The sequence below is a fragment of the Lissotriton helveticus genome, chromosome 1_1 (genome assembly GCF_964261635.1).
Source record: "Lissotriton helveticus chromosome 1_1, aLisHel1.1, whole genome shotgun sequence".
NCBI classification, from domain to species: Eukaryota; Metazoa; Chordata; class Amphibia; order Caudata; family Salamandridae; genus Lissotriton; species Lissotriton helveticus.
In genome coordinates this window covers 1,006,463,616-1,006,487,974 of record NC_136057.1, presented here as the reverse complement: position 1 = coordinate 1,006,487,974, position 24,359 = coordinate 1,006,463,616, and positions in this window count along the sequence as shown.

Sequence of the window (24,359 nt, the reverse complement as noted above, 5' to 3'; positions counted from 1 at the left end):
AGCAGCAGAGCTAGTTGCTCTGACACAAGCCTGCATACACGCCAAGAACTTGAAAGTTAATGTTTACACAGATTCACGCTACGCATTTGGAGTTGTACACGACTTCGGAGTGCTCTGGCAGGAGAGAGGTTTCATGACTTCTCATGGAACCAAGATTCAGCATGGTCTCCTTATTCAAGCTCTGTTAGATGCCATACATTTACCGACATCTATCGCTATCATGAAGTGCAAAGCACATACGAAAGTTACTGACACCATTTCTCAAGGTAACGATCTAGCAGATCGCACAGCCAAGCTTACAGCACAGACTCTAGACATTCCAGTTAATCCGACACAGACACACACTCCAGATCCGATTACATGTATGACAGTTAAAGACCCTACACAAGATGTCATAGACATACAGTTACATGCTACTCCCGAAGAAATCAAGAAATGGTCCGAACAAGGAGGGGTCCAGACAGATCAAGGATGGTTAACGAAGGGTAGAGCCACATGGTTTCTCCCCGACTCTATGGTTCAAGTCATTATTAATACCGCACATAGTCCAGCACATTTAGGAGAAAAAGCTATGTTAGACAGTATCCAGAACATCTGGTTCAACAAGCATTTACGAGCTGCAGCCAAGCAGAAAGTCCGTACCTGTATGATATGTTGTCAGTTCAATCCAGGTAAAAGTGTCCCGGTGGAACAAGGTGGATTCCAGCCCCCTGACCACCCTTTTGAAGTCCTCCAGATGGATTATATTCAGATGGAACGATGTCGAGGTTTCAAGTATGTCCTTGTAGTTGTATGCGCTTTGTCCAGGTGGACAGAAGCATATCCAGTTCCAGATTACACCGCCGCGACCACTGCCAAGCAGCTGGTTCGTGAGTTCTTCCCCCGTTATGGACTCCCTAGAGTCGTATATTCTGACAACGGCCAGCCATTCTCATCTGAGTTAATGAAGCATGTTTCCCTGTTGTTAGGGTACCAGTGGAAGTTTCATTGTGTACGCCATCCTGAAGCAGCCGGTCTCGTAGAGAGACATAACCAGACTCTGAAAATCCGTACTGCAAAAGTATGTAAAGAGAAAGGTGTGGACTGGCTAGTAGCTCTGCCAGTCGCTTTATTTTATATGCGCATGGTCGCACATTCCAGATCAGGTCTGTCCCCGTATGAGGTCGTTTTCGGCCGCCCCCCTAACATGTGGGGTACTCGTAGACCCCGAAGTATTACCGATGTTTCAAGTAATATGCTGACAGATTACCTAGCTTCCTTGATGTCTGCCCTCAACTCTTGTCGTTCACAGGTTGCCGCCGCATTTCCAGACAATACCGAGGTGGCACCGCATGAAATCGTTCCAGGATCCATGGTCTTGGTCCGCAATTTTGACCGCTCAAGTCCGCTGGAGCCACGCTGGAAGGAGCCCCGACAGGTCCTCCTCGCCACCCGTACAGCCGTGAAGTTGGAGGGTCGCAAAGGCTGGGTGCACCTTTCACATATAAAAAAGTTTCATGGACTGAAACCCGTCTCAAAGAACATTTCCCAGGATTTGAAGGATTGCCAAAATATTGTTCTCAAGGACTGTCCCGCAAAAGACATTGCTACGAACCCTCCCCTGTTAGAGAAAACTCCGCAACAGGAGTATAAGTTGAAACTCCGGTCTAGTAAAATAAGTCAGCCAGTTTGATTGTCTAAGTCCTCCCCTAGGTGAAACGGTTAGACTGTTTCTGACATGTATACAATAGACCCCCATAGTGAGAGAGTTAGTCAAAACTCAATTCGATGTATCGTTTTTCTATGTTTCATATTGTTTCTCAGCATTATGATTTCCTGCACCAGTTATGCATTTTACCTGTGTTTCCCAGTTCTTCATGTAAATAAGTCTGCTAATGCTACAGTAGAGCACACGTTTAGTGATCTGCCTCCTCATGAACTCTCTTACCGCCTCGCTATGAAAAATAATTCTTTCATCCGCATGTTACATTACTCACATCAGACCAGCAATGCCACTAATTGTTGGGTGTGTGGTCGACTCCCCCCTTTCCAGATACCGAAGGGAGTTCTGCCACTTTTTCCTTATCCTTTTTCACATAATGGTTCGTGTGGAGCATGGTCCACGTTAACGTCATTCTCAACAGATATGTCTTTTCTTAACAGTACATGTTTCCCAGACAAGCAAGGTCTCCCCCACAGAACCGGGTTAGATCTAGAAAATGAAGTGTATAATTTAGGTAACTATTCTTCGAATTTCATGGTCCTGAATGTTCAGTCTGATACTACTCCAGACTTACCTGCTATTTCAGTACTACCAGTTAAAGGCGAATTATGTGTCCGAAATAATGGTTCCGTACATGTAGGACATAGTGATTGTACTACTATTGTCAAGTATAGTGACAGTGGGAAATCCATTTTCAAAGCTTCACGTCATTCTTATTTTATTTGTGGTCAAACTGCATATATTCGTCTGCCCCTCGATTGGGAGGGAACCTGTTACATTGCCTTCCTACTGCCACCAGTTTTTCTAGCCCCACCTGATTATCATAGAAACACACATCTAGTACACATTAGACATAGAAGGGAGTCCCCAATTGTCGATTATACTGAAACCGCTCTAGAACAGTATACAGATTTCAACAGAGGTTTCTTTTTCTTTATAGGACCTATCCAGAATAGTAAGCTAATCCGTAGGTTAACCAGAACCCTCGAAGCCGTAGTAAATGAGACTGCCTCTGCTCTAGGTAACTTAACTGAAGAGCAATCTGCTATGAGATTTGTCGTTTTACAGAATCGTCTCGTCCTTGACGTCATACTGGCCGATAGGGGCGGGGCCTGTAGAGTCATCGGATCTAGTTGCTGCATTTTCATTCCAAATAACGCGCCGTCTGTTTATTCAGCTATAACCAGACTCCATAAAATTGCCCATCTGTTACACCAAGATCCAGGCACCTGGACATGGTCCGGTTGGTTCTGGAATATAATTTCCGCCTGGGGATGGAAAGTCTTGTCCTTTCTGGGTATTGCAGTAGCGATCATATTCAGCTGCTGCCTCTGTATACAATGTGGCCCTGCGATTTGCGGCATTTGTGCTACCTCTTGTATTCCTAGTCCCAAGCCCCGTTCTAAATCCCGTTCCAGGATAATTCGAGACGAGCAAATGATACTGTATGAAATGATAGATGGTATCATGAATATTGATGTTTCCTGATGGAAACGTAGTGACAAGGAGGGAATGTGGAAAAGTAAATTTTGCCATGTTCTGTGTCCCTACGTGTCATCCATCATATGTTATGTGTGCATGATTAAATATGCATATGCATTCCCTATGTTCGATTAATGACGCAATTACAGTTGTGTCCACCTCTAGTATGCCAGTTTCCAGTTCTCGTGAATACTACGAATATCAGGCCTATGTAAAGTTACGTTGCCACGTTTCTCAGTGTGCACGTTATTCTATTGAAAAGTCCCCGTTTCTAGGCCTCAAAAGGGCCCGGACATCAGATTCAGCTCCTGTCTCCTGAAGCCTCGCTGAGGAGCGATACAGCCCCCACCTGTATCCTCGACCCTTCACTTACTTCCTGCCTCGCAGTGCCCGGCTCACCCTGGCTCTGCCTCTGAGTCTGCCAAGAATATGTTATGATTCCAGTTATCAGTTCAGTCCTCCTTCTCTGCATTCCTAAAGCTAATGAATCGCATCGATAGTTTCCGTCATTGTCTAGCCTTCACGTCTCCACGTTAGAGAAATACTGCATTTAATGGTCATTTAATATTCTTCATCACGCACTACATGTAGAATAATGCATGGTCCAGTCTTAAGTGTCTGTTAGCCTTTCCCCTCCTGACTTCTAGTTTATATCAACATGTTCTCTAAACATCAGATACTAGATACTGTTTAGGTACATGTCGCCCTGACTCTCCAGACTTCAGTCTCTGCTCCTAGCACAGAGTTCATAGCCCCCAGCTTCTCCTAGTAACACGTCATTGCCAGTTTGCGCGCACCATCAGGTTAGAGGTCCCGGCTCCTCAGGTAGCCCCCTCCATGGTTTCCGCCCCATTCATGACATATTCTGTTACGTTTGCATCGCATGTCTATGTATACGCCCTGTTACGCCTCTTTTCACCCTTATCTTTCGCGACTGCTACGCGTCACGCCTTTTGCTCCACCCACTGCTACGCCTATTGCAATGTAATGCTATGTGTTTGCGTTATGTATATATGCTCATGCACTGTTATTAAAAGGTTACATTTCCCTTGTCCCGATCCTGACACCAGCAGCGCTGCTGGGCCTTGCCATCCTATTCCTGTATTTGCTGTATTAAACCTGCAAAAACTCCTACTACCTCGAATCTTGACTCTTATTTATTGAGCTATCTTATTATTCATTTATTCATTCAAAAATAGGGTATTATTTATTTATTTACCACATAATGGCGCCCGAATAGGGACTTGCCCTTTCCCCACGCGTCGGTGAAGCCACGCCGACCCCCTGACCCTCTGCAGTCGTGACGGAACTCTTCTGCGCACCGGCAGATATTTCTGCTTCAAGTATCCCTCAGGCCCACGGAGGAGACGGAGGAGGCGGTCCAGCATCCAGACGAGACGGTGGAGGAACGCGGCGAGTCCCGACCAGAGCCCAAGCCGAGAGTCCAAGGTCCGAGGTATCCGGAGGCCCACCTGTAACAGAAGTCCGAAGTTCGTCCGTCCGGCGTCCAAGCAGTCCCGTCCAGTCTGAGGCCTTCCGTTCTTGCTGCCCGGTGAGTACCGTTACTGGGGTAGTATCTAGACAGGGTCAATTTAATTGACTGGTCCGTGGGTTGGTGGTACACAGACCCACAAACGAAGTGTCCACTTCGGTGGATGCGGGTCCTGACGTGTCTCTTTATGAGACCGGTAAGTTTCGTACTGTTTCAGCAGTGCATCTAGTTTCTGTTCCAGTCAGTTCTGTTCTCGAGAAAATTCATGTATTCTGTGTTCCGTATTCCAGGTAGTATTCTGTTCGAACTGTTATTTTTAAATGTTCTTCATGTATTTTAATGTCGTGGTATGAATGGGGAATAAGTATCGTGTTCATTGTGTATTGTATTGTGTCTAGATTACAGTCCAGTCATGCCCTTGTTTTCTAAGTTACGTCAGTTAAAAACTAGAAAGGGTCTGCTGGAAGCAGCAGTTCCAGTTCCGCCTAGGGACAGTCCAGGTCATTTTATGTATCAGAAGCATGGCATAAGCGCCATTTTGTAAATAGACTTATGGGTAGATTATACCAAACAGTTAGAAGAAAAGTATAGATGGCCCGTATCGGGTACATGGGATGCCGAGTGCATCATGCGAGTAGAAGAGGCGTTATGGAAAAAGAAAGCCAGACAGTCACAGAAAGATGCCATCGAGTTATGGCGCAAAGAAGCTCATAAAAGAACTGAAAAAGAAATCAGAAAGTCAGAATTAAGTAGAGAATCCTTGGAACGAGCCCATGAAAAAGAACTAATCGAGATAGGTGAACAAGTCAAAGCCGAACAGTCAGACAGACAGAGGCATGCCCTTATTAAGGGTATGTATCCTCTCCTTGCCGAGGGCTTGCCAAAAGCGACCCCAGAGGCATCCAGTAATTTCCCGCCACCATTAGTTCCGACCAAGCTACGTCACAAACAGACCGCAGCTGATATTTTTATTTCGTCCTATTTGGACGACACAGTCCCAGAATATGCAAATCCTGTTCGCGCTCCGCCAGTCCCTGTAAATCAGGCACTTCCCGCTCCTCCAGACACCGGAGTACCTGTTACGGTACCCCCGGTCCAGCCCGCCATACAAGTCCAGCCTACATTTCCATTTCCCACTCTGCCAGGACGAAGAGCCTCAGTAGACGACTCTAGTTTAGGGGCCGCAGGGGGAGGTACTCCTCAAACCCCGCCGCCACACAAGCGTTTAACGACAGCCGAATTACATATACAAGCATCACAGCGTACGCCCAGACATCAGACTGTAGCAGAAATAAGAAAATCCCTTGCCGAATGCGGCTATGATCCAGTCCCAGGCGAGGATAATATGGTTTTATATTCATTCCGCGTAAGAAAGGTGGCCGAGTATCTCGTCACCCTACCGAATATGAAAGAAGATCTAGACAGAATATATCGTTTCATCCGTACAGGGGATGATCCAGAAAGCATTGGCGAGGCCATGTCTCAAAGGAAAGCTGAGACCCAGCTCATGATATTAAAGTTTCTGATCAATTGTCTAATAAGAGAACAAAATTACCCGTCTAAAGATCCGGCTGAAATGAAAACCCTGACAAGGTGGAGTGATAATATAGCCGAGGGTAAGCACAAGACCGTCGGTGCTATGGAGAGTATGTACAAGAAAATCCGTAAAGAAATAATAAAGTTACACGAACAGCGTAAAGCAGCACAAGTAAGCGAGAAAGAAAGTAACTCTGATCCTGAAGAGTTAGACGACGAGAATCCCGACAGAATAGCGTATGTAGGAAAATCTAGATTTCCAGATCGCCATTTACGCCTAGAACACAAGTCTATTTTTCATCATCCAGCACCAGAACAAGGTTCTCTAGAACAAGTGTTTCAAGCTACCGATCACATTCTGAAATCACGAATCGGTTACAGTGAGTTAAGTACCATGCATGAACAAGAACTAGCCCGATCAGCAGTCCGATGGATTACTGATTCTACCACTTTTCCAGACGAAATAGTGGCACAAATGTTTCTGAAAATGCCCCCAGCCGAACAACGACTGGCGGGTATGTATATGATTCAGCACCTCATTACATTGTATGAGGGTCAACACTCTGATCCAGGCCCGTTACATGATATCCTGAACGAGCTACTCCAGTATAGATGGAAAGGTTTAGGTACCGACTTAATTAGTGTCATTCTAGAACAGCGTCACAAACATAGAACGTTTCTGAACCCGCATTTTGTTCATGTCTCACCCCCAGAAAGTAAACCATTTTATATAGAGCAACAGAATCCGTTACGAGAAGTCCACCCAGTTAGAGGAACGGGTGGCGAACTAGAACGAGTGTTTCTTTACACTCCGATTACAAAGATGGAACTCCTAGAGATGAAGAAATTAATTCCCTGTCATGATAAAGATCCAGCAGGGTTCCATAGAGAATTAAAAGACATGCTCCGTATGGGAGAATACACGTATCCAGATATAATTAAAATGTTAAAGGTTCTGCTGCCCGCAGGGGTGTATGAAAAGCTGAAGGAAAAAGAATGGGAGGTGGGAGAGAAAAAGATCGATTGGGCAGTTCTAGAAGCTGAAGACAAGGCACGAGTACCAGGTACCGGTCTTGGAGCGAAATGTAAAGAATTACCAGAATTATTAATACAAGTTTTACCTAGATTATTGACAACTAGAAAAGAAGACTGGGATGCAATCTCAGCCTGTAAACAGAAACAAGACGAAGACATTAGTGATTTTTATTCTAGATTTGAGAAATGTTTTAGCATCAACAGTGGCCTCAAGACAAGTAGTGAGTCATACCCTCACCTTTTTGTTACTAAATTAGTCGAGAATTCAAGTCCACAAATTAAAAATCGAGTTTTGAAAGTCGAAAGTACCTGGCAAGCTAATACCCCGTCCCAGATGTTGCAGATGCTCCAATACCACCAGAATAGAATCAGGGAAGAACAAGAACACGAGAGAAAACGTATGAAAGACACGAAAATGAAAGTACTAGTTGCACAATCTGTTCCTCAAGACAGTCAGAAGAGGGGTCCGAATCAAGCCAGTCATCCTGCAGCTCCCGTTAAAGGGAACTGCAATTATTGTAAACAGCCAGGTCATTTTATAAACGAGTGTGCAGTTCTGAAACATAACATAGCTACCGGTAAGACTAAAGAAAGACCACGTCCGCCTAGACAAGAACAAGTTTCACAGACTCCTCAGCCACAGAATGCACCTCAGACAGTTACAGCACCGCAGCCTATCGCTGCAACACAGCACGTTACACAGCAGATGTACCAGTATGCACAGTCTGAGTATCCAGAGTACCAGCAGTATTCATGAAACATCCTAGAGAGGGAGGTAGGCTTGCCTCTCATCGAGATACCTGTAGATCAAGAAGGTCCCTATGTTCACAGTCAAGTATTAGGGAAAGACAGAAAGTTTTTGATTGATACAGGGGCAAGTAGGACCACAATTAGTCACGCCGAAGTTCCAGGGGCTCCGCTCTCAGGCTCAAGAAATGTTTCCCTTGGATTTTCAGGAAAACCCATTGTAAATGAAATATCAAAGCCAGTTACTCTAGAAGTAGGTCCATTGTCCCGCACTACTGATCTGTTACTTACTAAGTCATGTCCAGAAAACCTATTAGGCATTAAAACACTGAAAGAGTTAGGTGCAGTTATATGCTGTTCCCCAGAGGGAATACGATTGTTCCTACGTGACTTTAAGGGTCACTATGTATTACGAGATTTTGATCCCAGATTGTCTAATGTCCCGCAGCATCTATGGGCGCAAGGTCCAACTGATGTTGGTTATATGCAAATCACACCCTATCGTGTGACTCTCAAGCCAGGTGTAGTGTTACCACGAATCAGACAGTACAGATTGCCACCTGAGGCTGTAGCAGCCTTATCCAAAATTATTGACGAGCTCATGGCTCAAGGAGTGGTTGTAGAAACTGACTCCAACGTATGCAATTCTCCGATCATTCCAGTCATGAAACGTACTGATCCAAATGCACCCCCAGTATATCGATTAGTGATTGACCTACGAGAGCTTAATAAATGTATTATTCCTCAGTACCCAGTCGTTCCAGATATCTCTTCCCTATTGACAGCCATTGATTCCGAAGCCACGTTCTTTACTGTAATCGACCTCAAGAACGCGTTTTTCAGTGTCCCTATTCATCCAGACAGCCAGTTCCTTTTCGGATTTTGTTTAAATGGAAGGAGCTATATGTTCACACGCGCTCCTCAAGGTTTCACAGAAAGCCCTAGCATTTACAGTCAAGCACTTAAAAGACAACTAGACAACATTCACATGCCAACTGACACTGCCCTGCTCCAGTATGTCGATGATCTCCTGATCACAGCCCGTTCTGAACGTGCTTGCGAGCGAGCATCCCTTACAGTCTTGTATTTCCTAGCCGAGATGGGGCACAAGGTGTCCCCTTCGAAGCTTCAATTCTGTGTCCAGCAAGTGGTCTACTTAGGACACTTACTGTCCAAGAGGGGTAGGCAGTTGACACCAGACCGTATCCAGTTAATAGCGAGTCTTCCTCAGCCCAAGACCCAGAAGGAGGTACGTGCTTTTATCGGCCTCACTTCTTACTGCCGACAATGGATTCCTCAGTATGCATTTCTAGCCAAGCCACTGATACAGTTAACGACACAGGAGGCAGCCGTATCGACTGTCCTCCCTTGGACATCTGAACATACACTCAGTTTCAATGAGTTAAAGAAAGCCCTATGCCAAGCTCCAGTTCTAGCGACACCGAACTACAGTAAGCCTTTTACACTTTTCGTCACTGAACGCGAAGGTACAGCATTATCTGTTCTCACACAAGATCAAGCAGGACAATACAAGCCCTGTGCTTATTTTTCGAGCACATTAGATCCTGTAGCCCAGGCTCTGCCTGCGTGCCTCAAGTCAGTTGCAGCCACAGCACTAGCTATCAGACAAAGTGATTCCATAGTCTTAGGACACTCCTTGACAGTACAAGTTCCACATTCCGTGGAAGTTCTGTTAAACCGAACACAGACTCAGCACTTGACAATTGCACGTTTAACAGGTTATGAATTGACACTGTTCCAGCCACACATAGAAATCAGACGCTGCAACATCCTGAACCCTGCTACACTGTTACCATCAGTTACTCCGAATTCTGCCACACATGACTGTGTGGAAGTAGTTAACATTACGACAAAGCCAAGACAAGATCTGACAGATATTCCGTTACCAGACCCCGACCTGACACTTTATGTGGATGGTTCATGTATGAGAACAAGTACAGGAGAACTAGTCGCCGCGTATGCAGTGACTACTGACACTGAAGTTATTGAAACACACCGTATTGACACCCTGTCCGCTCAAGCAGCAGAGCTAGTTGCTCTGACACAAGCCTGCATACACGCCAAGAACTTGAAAGTTAATGTTTACACAGATTCACGCTACGCATTTGGAGTTGTACACGACTTCGGAGTGCTCTGGCAGGAGAGAGGTTTCATGACTTCTCATGGAACCAAGATTCAGCATGGTCTCCTTATTCAAGCTCTGTTAGATGCCATACATTTACCGACATCTATCGCTATCATGAAGTGCAAAGCACATACGAAAGTTACTGACACCATTTCTCAAGGTAACGATCTAGCAGATCGCACAGCCAAGCTTACAGCACAGACTCTAGACATTCCAGTTAATCCGACACAGACACACACTCCAGATCCGATTACATGTATGACAGTTAAAGACCCTACACAAGATGTCATAGACATACAGTTACATGCTACTCCCGAAGAAATCAAGAAATGGTCCGAACAAGGAGGGGTCCAGACAGATCAAGGATGGTTAACGAAGGGTAGAGCCACATGGTTTCTCCCCGACTCTATGGTTCAAGTCATTATTAATACCGCACATAGTCCAGCACATTTAGGAGAAAAAGCTATGTTAGACAGTATCCAGAACATCTGGTTCAACAAGCATTTACGAGCTGCAGCCAAGCAGAAAGTCCGTACCTGTATGATATGTTGTCAGTTCAATCCAGGTAAAAGTGTCCCGGTGGAACAAGGTGGATTCCAGCCCCCTGACCACCCTTTTGAAGTCCTCCAGATGGATTATATTCAGATGGAACGATGTCGAGGTTTCAAGTATGTCCTTGTAGTTGTATGCGCTTTGTCCAGGTGGACAGAAGCATATCCAGTTCCAGATTACACCGCCGCGACCACTGCCAAGCAGCTGGTTCGTGAGTTCTTCCCCCGTTATGGACTCCCTAGAGTCGTATATTCTGACAACGGCCAGCCATTCTCATCTGAGTTAATGAAGCATGTTTCCCTGTTGTTAGGGTACCAGTGGAAGTTTCATTGTGTACGCCATCCTGAAGCAGCCGGTCTCGTAGAGAGACATAACCAGACTCTGAAAATCCGTACTGCAAAAGTATGTAAAGAGAAAGGTGTGGACTGGCTAGTAGCTCTGCCAGTCGCTTTATTTTATATGCGCATGGTCGCACATTCCAGATCAGGTCTGTCCCCGTATGAGGTCGTTTTCGGCCGCCCCCCTAACATGTGGGGTACTCCTAGACCCCGAAGTATTACCGATGTTTCAAGTAATATGCTGACAGATTACCTAGCTTCCTTGATGTCTGCCCTCAACTCTTGTCGTTCACAGGTTGCCGCCGCATTTCCAGACAATACCGAGGTGGCACCGCATGAAATCGTTCCAGGATCCATGGTCTTGGTCCGCAATTTTGACCGCTCAAGTCCGCTGGAGCCACGCTGGAAGGAGCCCCGACAGGTCCTCCTCGCCACCCGTACAGCCGTGAAGTTGGAGGGTCGCAAAGGCTGGGTGCACCTTTCACATATAAAAAAGTTTCATGGACTGAAACCCGTCTCAAAGAACATTTCCCAGGATTTGAAGGATTGCCAAAATATTGTTCTCAAGGACTGTCCCGCAAAAGACATTGCTACGAACCCTCCCCTGTTAGAGAAAACTCCGCAACAGGAGTATAAGTTGAAACTCCGGTCTAGTAAAATAAGTCAGCCAGTTTGATTGTCTAAGTCCTCCCCTAGGTGAAACGGTTAGACTGTTTCTGACATGTATACAATAGACCCCCATAGTGAGAGAGTTAGTCAAAACTCAATTCGATGTATCGTTTTTCTATGTTTCATATTGTTTCTCAGCATTATGATTTCCTGCACCAGTTATGCATTTTACCTGTGTTTCCCAGTTCTTCATGTAAATAAGTCTGCTAATGCTACAGTAGAGCACACGTTTAGTGATCTGCCTCCTCATGAACTCTCTTACCGCCTCGCTATGAAAAATAATTCTTTCATCCGCATGTTACATTACTCACATCAGACCAGCAATGCCACTAATTGTTGGGTGTGTGGTCGACTCCCCCCTTTCCAGATACCGAAGGGAGTTCTGCCACTTTTTCCTTATCCTTTTTCACATAATGGTTCGTGTGGAGCATGGTCCACGTTAACGTCATTCTCAACAGATATGTCTTTTCTTAACAGTACATGTTTCCCAGACAAGCAAGGTCTCCCCCACAGAACCGGGTTAGATCTAGAAAATGAAGTGTATAATTTAGGTAACTATTCTTCGAATTTCATGGTCCTGAATGTTCAGTCTGATACTACTCCAGACTTACCTGCTATTTCAGTACTACCAGTTAAAGGCGAATTATGTGTCCGAAATAATGGTTCCGTACATGTAGGACATAGTGATTGTACTACTATTGTCAAGTATAGTGACAGTGGGAAATCCATTTTCAAAGCTTCACGTCATTCTTATTTTATTTGTGGTCAAACTGCATATATTCGTCTGCCCCTCGATTGGGAGGGAACCTGTTACATTGCCTTCCTACTGCCACCAGTTTTTCTAGCCCCACCTGATTATCATAGAAACACACATCTAGTACACATTAGACATAGAAGGGAGTCCCCAATTGTCGATTATACTGAAACCGCTCTAGAACAGTATACAGATTTCAACAGAGGTTTCTTTTTCTTTATAGGACCTATCCAGAATAGTAAGCTAATCCGTAGGTTAACCAGAACCCTCGAAGCCGTAGTAAATGAGACTGCCTCTGCTCTAGGTAACTTAACTGAAGAGCAATCTGCTATGAGATTTGTCGTTTTACAGAATCGTCTCGTCCTTGACGTCATACTGGCCGATAGGGGCGGGGCCTGTAGAGTCATCGGATCTAGTTGCTGCATTTTCATTCCAAATAACGCGCCGTCTGTTTATTCAGCTATAACCAGACTCCATAAAATTGCCCATCTGTTACACCAAGATCCAGGCACCTGGACATGGTCCGGTTGGTTCTGGAATATAATTTCCGCCTGGGGATGGAAAGTCTTGTCCTTTCTGGGTATTGCAGTAGCGATCATATTCAGCTGCTGCCTCTGTATACAATGTGGCCCTGCGATTTGCGGCATTTGTGCTACCTCTTGTATTCCTAGTCCCAAGCCCCGTTCTAAATCCCGTTCCAGGATAATTCGAGACGAGCAAATGATACTGTATGAAATGATAGATGGTATCATGAATATTGATGTTTCCTGATGGAAACGTAGTGACAAGGAGGGAATGTGGAAAAGTAAATTTTGCCATGTTCTGTGTCCCTACGTGTCATCCATCATATGTTATGTGTGCATGATTAAATATGCATATGCATTCCCTATGTTCGATTAATGATGCAATTACAGTTGTGTCCACCTCTAGTATGCCAGTTTCCAGTTCTCGTGAATACTACGAATATCAGGCCTATGTAAAGTTACGTTGCCACGTTTCTCAGTGTGCACGTTATTCTATTGAAAAGTCCCCGTTTCTAGGCCTCAAAAGGGCCCGGACATCAGATTCAGCTCCTGTCTCCTGAAGCCTCGCTGAGGAGCGATACAGCCCCCACCTGTATCCTCGACCCTTCACTTACTTCCTGCCTCGCAGTGCCCGGCTCACCCTGGCTCTGCCTCTGAGTCTGCCAAGAATATGTTATGATTCCAGTTATCAGTTCAGTCCTCCTTCTCTGCATTCCTAAAGCTAATGAATCGCATCGATAGTTTCCGTCATTGTCTAGCCTTCACGTCTCCACGTTAGAGAAATACTGCATTTAATGGTCATTTAATATTCTTCATCACGCACTACATGTAGAATAATGCATGGTCCAGTCTTAAGTGTCTGTTAGCCTTTCCCCTCCTGACTTCTAGTTTATATCAACATGTTCTCTAAACATCAGATACTAGATACTGTTTAGGTACATGTCGCCCTGACTCTCCAGACTTCAGTCTCTGCTCCTAGCACAGAGTTCATAGCCCCCAGCTTCTCCTAGTAACACGTCATTGCCAGTTTGCGCGCACCATCAGGTTAGAGGTCCCGGCTCCTCAGGTAGCCCCCTCCATGGTTTCCGCCCCATTCATGACATATTCTGTTACGTTTGCATCGCATGTCTATGTATACGCCCTGTTACGCCTCTTTTCACCCTTATCTTTCGCGACTGCTACGCGTCACGCCTTTTGCTCCACCCACTGCTACGCCTATTGCAATGTAATGCTATGTGTTTGCGTTATGTATATATGCTCATGCACTGTTATTAAAAGGTTACATTTCCCTTGTCCCGATCCTGACACCAGCAGCGCTGCTGGGCCTTGCCATCCTATTCCTGTATTTGCTGTATTAAACCTGCAAAAACTCCTACTACCTCGAATCTTGACTGTTATTTATTGAGCTATCTTATTATTCATTTATTCATTCAAAAATAGGGTATTATTTATTTATTTACCACACTCCGGTCACTAAGGAAACTTTCTTCGGCCTTCTTAACAAAATTGTTTCTGGCTCCCCTATGGACAGCTGTCCCCCTCGCATCCTCCAGGAAGTTTTTTTACACTGCCCAGATCCTCCCCTATCGCTTATCAATAATTCCTTTGCTCAAGGGATTGTTCCAGATTTATTTAAGATGGCTGAGGTTGTCCCTATTCTCAAAAACCTAGCTTAGACCCGCAGGTACCGAGCAACTACCGCCCCATCTCTTTGCTACCCTACCCGAGTAAGGTTATTTAAGCCCATGTTGCCAACAGCCTTAGCTCGTTTGTTGAACAGACCCATTATCTGGATCCCCATCAAGCAGGTTTTAGACCTGAACATTCCACCGAAACTGTAGTTCTGTCAGTCTAGGACGAGCTACGAAAGGGAGCGGACCAGGGTACTACCCAGGCCCTGGTGCTCCTTGACCTGTCGGCTGCCTTTGACATTGTCGACCACCATATTTTGGTCGACCGTGTCAATAGTGCTGGGCTCCAAGGTCTATCACTGAGATGGATAACCTCCTTCCTTAGTAATCGCTATCAATCTGTCCGCCTTGCTAGCTTCAGGGCAGAACAAACAAAACTGACCTGTGGGGTCCCACAAGGCTCTGCCTTATCACCTCTACTTTTTAATCTGTACATCCTTTCCTTGACCATTGCCTTGCGCAAAAGGAAGGTTGTGGTGTTCAACTATGCTGATGATCTTCAGCTGATCTTTAACATTGATCCATCCACCTCATCTATCTCCAACTTTCAATCCATAATGAATTTCATCAGCGATTGGATGAATGCCAATCAACTCAAACCAAACCCAGATAAAACAGAGTTGATTCTTACTGGCGGCGTGGCTAAACCGTGGAAGTCGAACTTTTGGCCTTTTTCATTAGGGATCCCCCCTGCCCCAGTCTCATCAGTAAAAAGCCTGGGGATCATGATCAGTTGTGATCTTACCATGAAGGTCCAGGTTAGTTCGGTGGTCTCAGGGTCTCAGCATGCTTTTTTCATCTGCGCAAAATTAGGAAAATCAGTAGATTCCTCTCCACCGAAGCCTTGACCCAGGTGGTTCTTGCCCTGGTCACCTCGCGTATCGATTACGCCAACTCCCTCTACGTGGATATTCCTGCTAACCAAATACATCGCCTGCAACGGGTTCAGAATCAGGCGGCCAGACTCATTTTTGGACAGCCTAAGCACTCCCACGTGAAGCCATTGCTGAAAAGCCTTCATTGGCTACCTATTCCTCAACACTGCCAGTTCAATCTGGGCTGCACCATTCACCAAGCCTTGTCAGGGCGTGGCCCTGCTTTTATTGCCCTGCACATCCAGCGGTATCTTCCCTCTCGTGACCTACGTTCTTCTAATAGACCTTGCTGGTGTCCCACTCTTTTAAACGGAAGAAACACGGTGGCCTCAGATACACGACCCTGGCTCCCCAATTTTGGAACGCCCTCCCCCCTATCTGCGTATGATGGACTCCTATATTCAATTCCGGAAACTACTCAAAACCTGGCTTTTCTCCCACGCATACAACTAATACTCACTTTCTGTTTGGCACGGCGATAGATCCTGCTTATAGCGCCAAGAAGCCGCCTGGTGAACGTGCGCTTAAGAAATTAATTTTAACATAACATAACAGAGGGTCCACATAGTCTTTCGGTGGCTGCTGGGCTGTCTGTGGCCCATTGTGGAAAGTGCACAAGCAGGGCACATACCACGCAGGAGAATGCACTGTACCTACTATTTGAATCAAAACATTCAAAATCTGTGAGACATAGGATAGGATACAATTCTTTCAACTTTTGGACGAGTGACCTTCAAAAACCCCGGGAAGTAATATAAAATATGAAACACTTCAGCTTGGTGGCTTGGGGAGTGACATCTAGAGATGAGAGGTGGTATTTCCATTACCCTAAAATAATTCTAGGCACTGTTAAGAAAATAACAGGAAAGCCAGCAATTTCCAAGTTATATGATGATGCAGAGAGCACCTGAATGCAGGGCCAGGTGAGTCAGTGGAGTAAACGTGCGTTTCACAAAATACACATTGTTGGAAGTGGAGGTCCCAGTCGCATACTGCCTCAAGCATTTGCCACAGTCATGCACTTTGCAATTGAATGAATAATGCAATGCGTATCACCACCAGCATGCCCTGTACCAGGAAGAAGCAAAGCAATGCGTCACGCTGCAATCCTGTATGGTGCAATGAAGAAATAAGACACTGTGCTACCTTATACTCAGATACTGTGCACTGAAGAAATAATGCAATGCGCCACAGTACAATCAGGTAATATGCAAGGGAGAAATAACGTAGTGCGTAACGCATCAAGCATAAAGTTCATCACGCACAAATGAGGTCAGGCATCATACAACAGTTCGATAGTTCATTAGCAGCCATAATGCAAAGTGTAATAAGACAGTTGAATGTGCTCTGTTAACTTTGCCTCAGTTATGGATCAAATGATGACACAGAAAGTACTACTCCCACTCCGGCCACAGTACTGCCTTGTTTCGGGTCAGAACGGGCCAGGATCCGAGCCAAAGCATTGGCTCGTGCAGCTGACTGAAGTGGGAGGCCGAGAGAGTGTCTCTCCGGGCCCGCACACCACCCCCATGTGTTGATCCACATTACCTGGGGGGGGGGGGGGGGGCGCGATCCCACTCTCCTCCCCGACGTCAGTGACTTGGGCCTTGATCCAGAACTCCGTCACAGCCTGGGGCGGACTCGGGCCGACGTCTCAGTTCTTCTGTGGCTGCCAGTCCTGGCCACCGCTGATTGACTCCGAGGTCCCAATGACTTGGCCCTCACTCCAGCGGTCTCAGTCCACACCAAGACCCGCCCTCAGCACTGTGGAGACTTTACTTCACGTCGGTGTAAACCCTCACCAGGTACTCCTCATCAGCACCTCAGGTTGCACTTTGACACGCACACATCGTGTCCGACACTCGCCTCTTCTCTGGTGCTCACGATGATCCGGCGCTCTTCACCAACACTCTGATTGCACCTCAACATGCACCCTGCGCGTTCAAGCCTCACCTCTTCTCCTGGTGCACACGATGTCCAGGCACTCTTTCCTAACACCCTGGCTGCACCACGACATGCACAATTGCACGTCGGAAACTCACTTCTTCTTTTGGTGCCAACATGGCCCTGGCGCTCTTCACCAACACCTGGATGCACCACAACATGCTCCCAGCGCGTCCAAGACTCAATTCCTCCGTTGGTGCCCACGATGTCCAGGCGCTCCTCACCAACGCCCTGGCAGCACCCGACACGCACACTGCGCGTCAGAGTCTTGCTTCTTCCTTTGGGCACACGAGGCCCAGGCGCTCTTCACCAACACCCGGGCTGCACCACAACACGCTCCCAGAGCGTCCGAGTTTCCCTTGAAACTCCCAGTGCCCAAGATCATAGGGCACAACTTGCGATGGTCTCAGGCTAGACAGAGCACACACACCCACGGTGTATCTGAGAGTCTTCTCTGGAAACTTTTATATTCCTGTGTTTCCAAACAGGGAGCCAGCTCACCTCAGGCCCTTGGGGTTGCAAGACACAGCACAAAGCACAGTCTTCTTCAAGCAGGGGGACCCAGCGCCGCCAAGCACAGTCCCAACAGCCTCTTCCTTAGTTAGAAGAGCAAACTGCAGACCAACCCCAGATCACTAAGCAAGGATTGGTCTATCCACAGCAGTCTCTTGAGTTGCTCCTTCTTTAGCAGAGGTTCCTCTTGACCACAGAATGGGTCCAGCCTTTTCAGTCTCAATCCATATCTGTTTCATTCCAATGTTCAGGGGCTTCAGCTCTCATAGTTATTCCCCTTAATGTCTTTGAAGTTTGTATGTGCTCAGGGGTCCCTGCCCCTCCCTAAATCAGTTCTGGGTGTCTCCCTCCCAGTGTCACCTCTCTCCCTTTGATACTGGGGGTCTGGATCCTTAATCACTCAGGAGGAGATGGGTCAATTGGTTTACAGCACCTGCCCAGGCCTTTTCACCTCCCTTCCCCCGGGGCTTCTCCTCCGCCTACTCTCCAGATTCAGGGCAGCCTGGTGCCATCTCAAACCCTCCCTGGGTCAAGACCTCTCCCAGCTCCTCTCACCTTTCAATTCCAGACAGACAATCCACATTTCATAGACACACAGAAATGCTCAGAGCACAGAACTCAGCCACTTTCTAAAAGAGTGGTTTATAAAAACACAGAGACTGAACCACCTTCACAGAAAGATGCATTATGACACTGTGAGTTCACACATACCAAACTTCACCTCTCCATTATAAAGTGACAGGAAAATGGGCTAACAAACACCCAGCCTCCCCCATTCTGTCCTATGGGCAGAATGGCCTTTCAGGAGTGAAAAACTAAATGGAGCTTTTCACTGCCAGAACATCATCATCATCATCATCAAATAACTTTATTTCGATTCCTCAAAGGAAATCATAAAAGTATACATCATTTAAAAAAAATGCATAAACCATAATAAATCACAATACATTTCTATGTATTCTTAAGAAACATCATCATAATACATAGTTACATAATTCTGATTTACACAAAACAAACTACAATAACAACCACGGTACTTATTTACATGATACTGATTTCCATAAACATTTTACTACCGGTTTCTCATAACTAGAGCTGTTCTAATAGGGGTAGGAGAGTTGATAATTGACAGAATCCCTTCCTAACAGATAATTGCGTGGGGCTATTGATCTTGGTGAGGGGATGGGTGGGGTACTTGGGTAGAAATCATGCAGATCCCAAACGGAAATGGAGCCATCTTTTTCATAGGGTTTGCAGGATCGTAAATAGGGGACTGTCTGCCTGTCCTTAAATTTAACTAGAATTAGGTCCCCGGGAATTTCTTTGGCTGATGACCCCAACCAGCCCACCCTTCTGACGCTCAGGATGCCACCGTTTTTATTGGGTGGGAGGGGTCTATTTTTTGATAGCCAAAACCGGACTTTGTGATATAGGTCCTGATGGCTTTCAGGTTTCCCGTGGGTAAGTGGAGGTACTCCTGCAAGAACAAGCACAAAGGGTGCTGCTTCTGGAGGCAAATTTATGCAAGCTGCTCTATTAGGTTCTGCTCTAGGAGCAGAAGAATTAGATAACCCAGGTTTACAAGGAATTTTGGGAGCAATTGAAGATTTTCTCTTGGGAGGTCGCACTAATGTATGGGCGATTTTGGTACTCACAGTTGGGACAGTTTTTGTGATGAGAGGCACTTTGGGGACAGTAGGAGAAGTGGAACAAATAGGTATAGGAGGTGGAAAAGAATTGGCTTTAATAATAGCCTCTAGGCTTGTCAACCTATCCCCTAAGATGTTGATTTGATCAAGCAGGGGTGATAGCACAGATCTTAACATCAATTCAAAGTGGGGCAATAGTGGTAGGTGGGAGGATGCTACTTCGTTCTCCAAAGGTCCAGTGAGCGCCTTAGATGGAATAATCACGGGCGATGGGGATTCAGTACAGTTTGTTTCGTTGGGCTTCCCTTTTGCACAGTGGCCCTGTATAAGTCCGATAATTTGGCTGCTATCCTCCTTAGGTGATCGGGATGTCTCACAATGTTTATCCGCACAGTGGTCGATAGTAGTCTTTTACGGGGGAAGGGGCTATAACTGGAAGAAAATTTGTCCCGCATAGAGCATTTAATTCTTCCCAATAAGACACTTTTCTGTCCTAACAGAGGATTGTGGGAGGGTTTGAATTGGGTCTAGGAGTTGACGGCAGTCATCAGAATCTGTGTGACTAATGGTAAGGAGAGTCAGATGGCTCTGAGTGGACATGTCCAATTCCTGGCCCGGGCGACTTTTTTGGAAGAAGATAGGATAGGCCCCCTTGGAAGTCATACTGTGTATAGTGTGGTTAAATTGATAAAACAAGATGGCCTTGATTCTTCTACAAACGAGAATGGGCACTATACCTTCTTTTGCTGTAATACCAAGGAGTCTGGCCCGTCCCCGTCCTTCTCGTGCCGCTGAGGGCCGTAGAGGGCCCGCCCTTGTCCCGGGCTTCTCCCGGTCGCACCCGCGCGCGTCTCGCGGGGCGAGAGGGGTGTCAGGCTTTTTCTAGCGCCTCCGGGCGCTCCTGGCGCGTCACAGGCGCGCTGCCGCCCCAGAGGCTGCTGGGGAGTGTGGTTCCGTCCCTCCGTGTGCCTCCCGGCGTCTGGTGCAGAGGAGCGCTGCTGCCGTTTCCCTCACGGCTCGCCCGATGGCGAAATGGCAAAGGTATGTGACCTCCTGGTGTTCCCCCTTGGCTCCCGGGGGTCAGGCTTTTTCTAGCGCCTCCGGGCGCTCCTGGCGCGTCACAGGCGCGCTGCCGCCCCAGAGGCTGCTGGGGAGTGTGGTTCCGTCCCTCAATGTGCCTCCCGGCGTCTGGTGCAGAGGAGCGCTGCTGCCGTTTCCCTCACGGCTCGCCCGATGGCGAAATGGCAAAGGTATGTGACCTCCTGGTGTTCCCCCTTGGCTCCCGGGGGTCAGGCTTTTTCTAGCGCCTCCGGGCGCTCCTGGCGCGTCACAGGCGCGCTGCCGCCCCAGAGGCTGCTGGGGAGTGTGGTTCCGTCCCTCCGTGTGCCTCCCGGCGTCTGGTGCAGAGGAGCGCTGCTGCCGTTTCCCTCACGGCTCGCCCGATGGCGAAATGGCAAAGGTATGTGACCTCCTGGTGTTCCCCAGAACATAACACACACCCCAGCTTATGTTCTGCCATTTACCTACACTGCACCGTACTCAGGGGTTAACTGGTACCTACCACAGGGGTGCCCCATGTGTATGTAAAAGGGAAAGTAAGGCCTGACAAGTGGTTGCACTTGTCCGGACGACATGCTAACTTAGCATTCTGCGCGCAGGCCCTACACTGAAGGCTTGAGTTCGCTTCTCTGCATGCCCTTGCATTACTAGCCCTTGCACACACAGTGCACATCACTAGGGACTTTTACTAGTAAGGCAAACATACCAATCATGGCCAACCAATGAGGAGAGGAGTTGGCCTAACGGCTAGGGTGGTCAACCTCAAATTTGGGGAACTGGGTTTGAGTCTCGGCAAGGAAGCTGAGCATCCTGTGATTCTGGGCAAATCACTTAATCTCCCTGTGCCTAATAAAAATAAAATGAATATGTGTCCTCATGTAACGTAACTGGTGCTATGTAAAGCGCTCTGATACCCGATTTGAGTCAAGTTCGCGCTCTATGAAACTCTACCAAAAAAAAAAACCAATCACCATTACATTTTAAATAGGGAACTCCTGTACTTTGACACTGGTCAGTAGTGGCAAAGTACCCAAAGCATCTAAATTGGCATCTCTAGGTCAGGAAAATGGTCTAGGGTGAAAGCAAAAAGTTTAGGGAACTTTAACCAAAAAGGGGGGGTGCTAGGTGGCGCACAAGCGGAATGGCCACCCTGGAGTGAGGCTCCCGCAGCCCGGTGTCTTTATCCTTCAAAAAATCCTGCCCAGATGGCAATAGCAGAAAAATAAATACAGAATTGCAGTGCCCGAGTGTTAGAAGGTGGTTCTGACACTATGGGCCACCCAGATTTTTTGTTTTTTGAGCACATAATTGTTGAGCTTTTACTGTGGGGGAGCTTCATAGTTGGGACTCACCTTCAGAGATCTCAGGAAGTAAGAGAGCGCATGGGGATTTTACTGGTGTCCCCCTGGTCTGACCAGGCCACTGCGCAGCAGCTGGAGTAAGGGACACCAAGCTGGTTACATGCAGATACCTGTGTACATGCGTGTGCACACGTGTAGGGGCTGCGCAGGGGAGATTCCTAGTGTGTGCAGTCCGGGAGCAGCTACAAGATGAAGGGTGTGGCAAGACGTGCGCAGAATTGGATGGTGACATGGAATAGGCTTTATAAACTGGGAAGGAACATGCCAGGGAAAGTCAGTGTGTTGTACTGTTTTTCACCTCATTATTCCCCTATGGGGGTGTGGACCACTGTGCTAGATTTACTTTCATAAGGCCTACAGATTCCAGACACGCACTAAAGGTAGCGGATGTGAAAAGGAGTATTCTGCAGAGTCCAAAGTCATATTTGGACTGCTTTTGGGTCATCCAGAAATGTCACATTTCTCTGAGTCAGTCTTAACCAGGGCCATGCTGAGGGCTGACCTCAGCTGGATGGATTCATAACCTTTCTTCCACAAGCTAAGGTCTCCTCTCCACGAAGAGAAGGTGGGTGGGGCTACAGGCTCATCCATCAGCAGCTATCACTGGGTGCCGGGCACCAGGCTGCACCAAGGAGGGAAGGCAGCGAGGGGTGAAGGGGTTTTGTTTCAGAGACCATGTGGCCAGAGACCCTGGATGACACCATTTTGAACAAACCCAGAGGTTGGACAAGAAGGAGAGCGCAGAGGCAGGGAAGTGATGTGTCGCTGTTTGATAGGACCATCAGAGACTTCCTGCCAGCCCCCTACTCAACTTTTTAAAAGTGCTTGCACAGGAAGAGAAGCTCTTTGGAGTGTGGTCTGCTGAGGCGGAAGGTGCTGGAGCCTGGCAATGGGCAGTTGGAAGAAGGAATTCCCCGACTGCCCCCCGGGCCCTAATAGCACCAGAAGAAGAACCCAGGACCAGTGCGCAGAAGCAGGAGCCTCTGCGCAGGGAGAAGAGAGGCCCAGGAGGAGAGCCAGGTGAAAGGCTGGTGCAGGTAGCCAGTGAAGACCCTTCCCTGCAGAATGCACACTCCTGGAGACCAGGAGAGTGCTCCCAGTGGCTGTGGGCGCCACCAGGAGCAAGAAGATGCAAAAATGGGGCAGATCGGACCCCCAGGGGCTGAGATATGGCCCCTGGAAGATAGGCAACCTTTGACCCCTAAGAAGATTGACAACGAAGCACGTGGTGCTCCGCCGCCGGTCTTAGAGTTGCCCCCGGGTGGGCCAGGTCCCGAGGGCTGTCCCCAGGAGAAGTAAAGTCGGGGTGCGCCATCGCACACCCCGTGAGGGTTTCCTCGCGGGGTGCCAGGAGCCCACCATGCCCCCCCCCAAACAAGAGGTCGGGGGGGGGGTAATTCGCTCCTCGCGAAAACGTGCCTGAGGGGCCCGGTACCCCATCCCTGGGCCCCAGAGCCAAGTCAGGGAGCGCTGTTGCGTTCCCCGTGAAGATATCCTACCAAGGGGGGCCAGGAGCCGATCCCCCGTTGATGAAGAGCCGTCGGGGAGCGCCATCACGCTCCATGTCAACTGGAGGAGGGGCCAGGGACCCATCTCCGGGCCACGAAGCGGCAGATTGAGGGGAGCACCGTCGCGCCCCCCAAAGGAGGCCGGGGGCCCGGCACCCCATCCCTGGGCCCCGAAGTCAAGGATGAGAAGGGGGAGTGCCACTGCACTCCCCCGAGTCCAGCGGGACCCGTGCTGGCCTCTGGGCCGGATCCCACGGCAGCACGCAAGTTTGCTGGCCGAGCGGGGAGGCCGCGGGTGCAGCCAGGGTGGGCTCCCCGGGCTGCCCTCCAACAGAAAAGGCAAACGGGGGTTCTGGGTGGGACCGGGACCCCGGAAGAGGAGACGTGGTGCTCGGGGTCCGGGTGGGCTCCCCGAGCCACAGACACTCACCTGGGGTCCGGGTGGGACCAGGCCCCCCACTGAGGCCCAGGAATGCGGCAAAGCCGCCAGTCTCACCAGCACAGCTCTGCTCGGCACAGCGGGAGAGCCGCTTATCTATTATGCAGGAAAAGGAGCTGAAGCACCCCAAAATGCTTTGTCAGGCAGGGGGACTGTATCATTTTGGTGCCTGGTGGCCCCCAGAGGAGGGTAGTCACCCTCAATTGTGAAAAGATGCTGGGGGAGCTGCTGGAGAAGTGCAGTCCCCCCCCCCCAGCGCAAAGAGACATCCCCCCTAAGTTTCCTGGGGAGTTGAAAGGAATAAACCCTCAAGGGCTCAGCCAGCATTTAACACCTTCTGGGC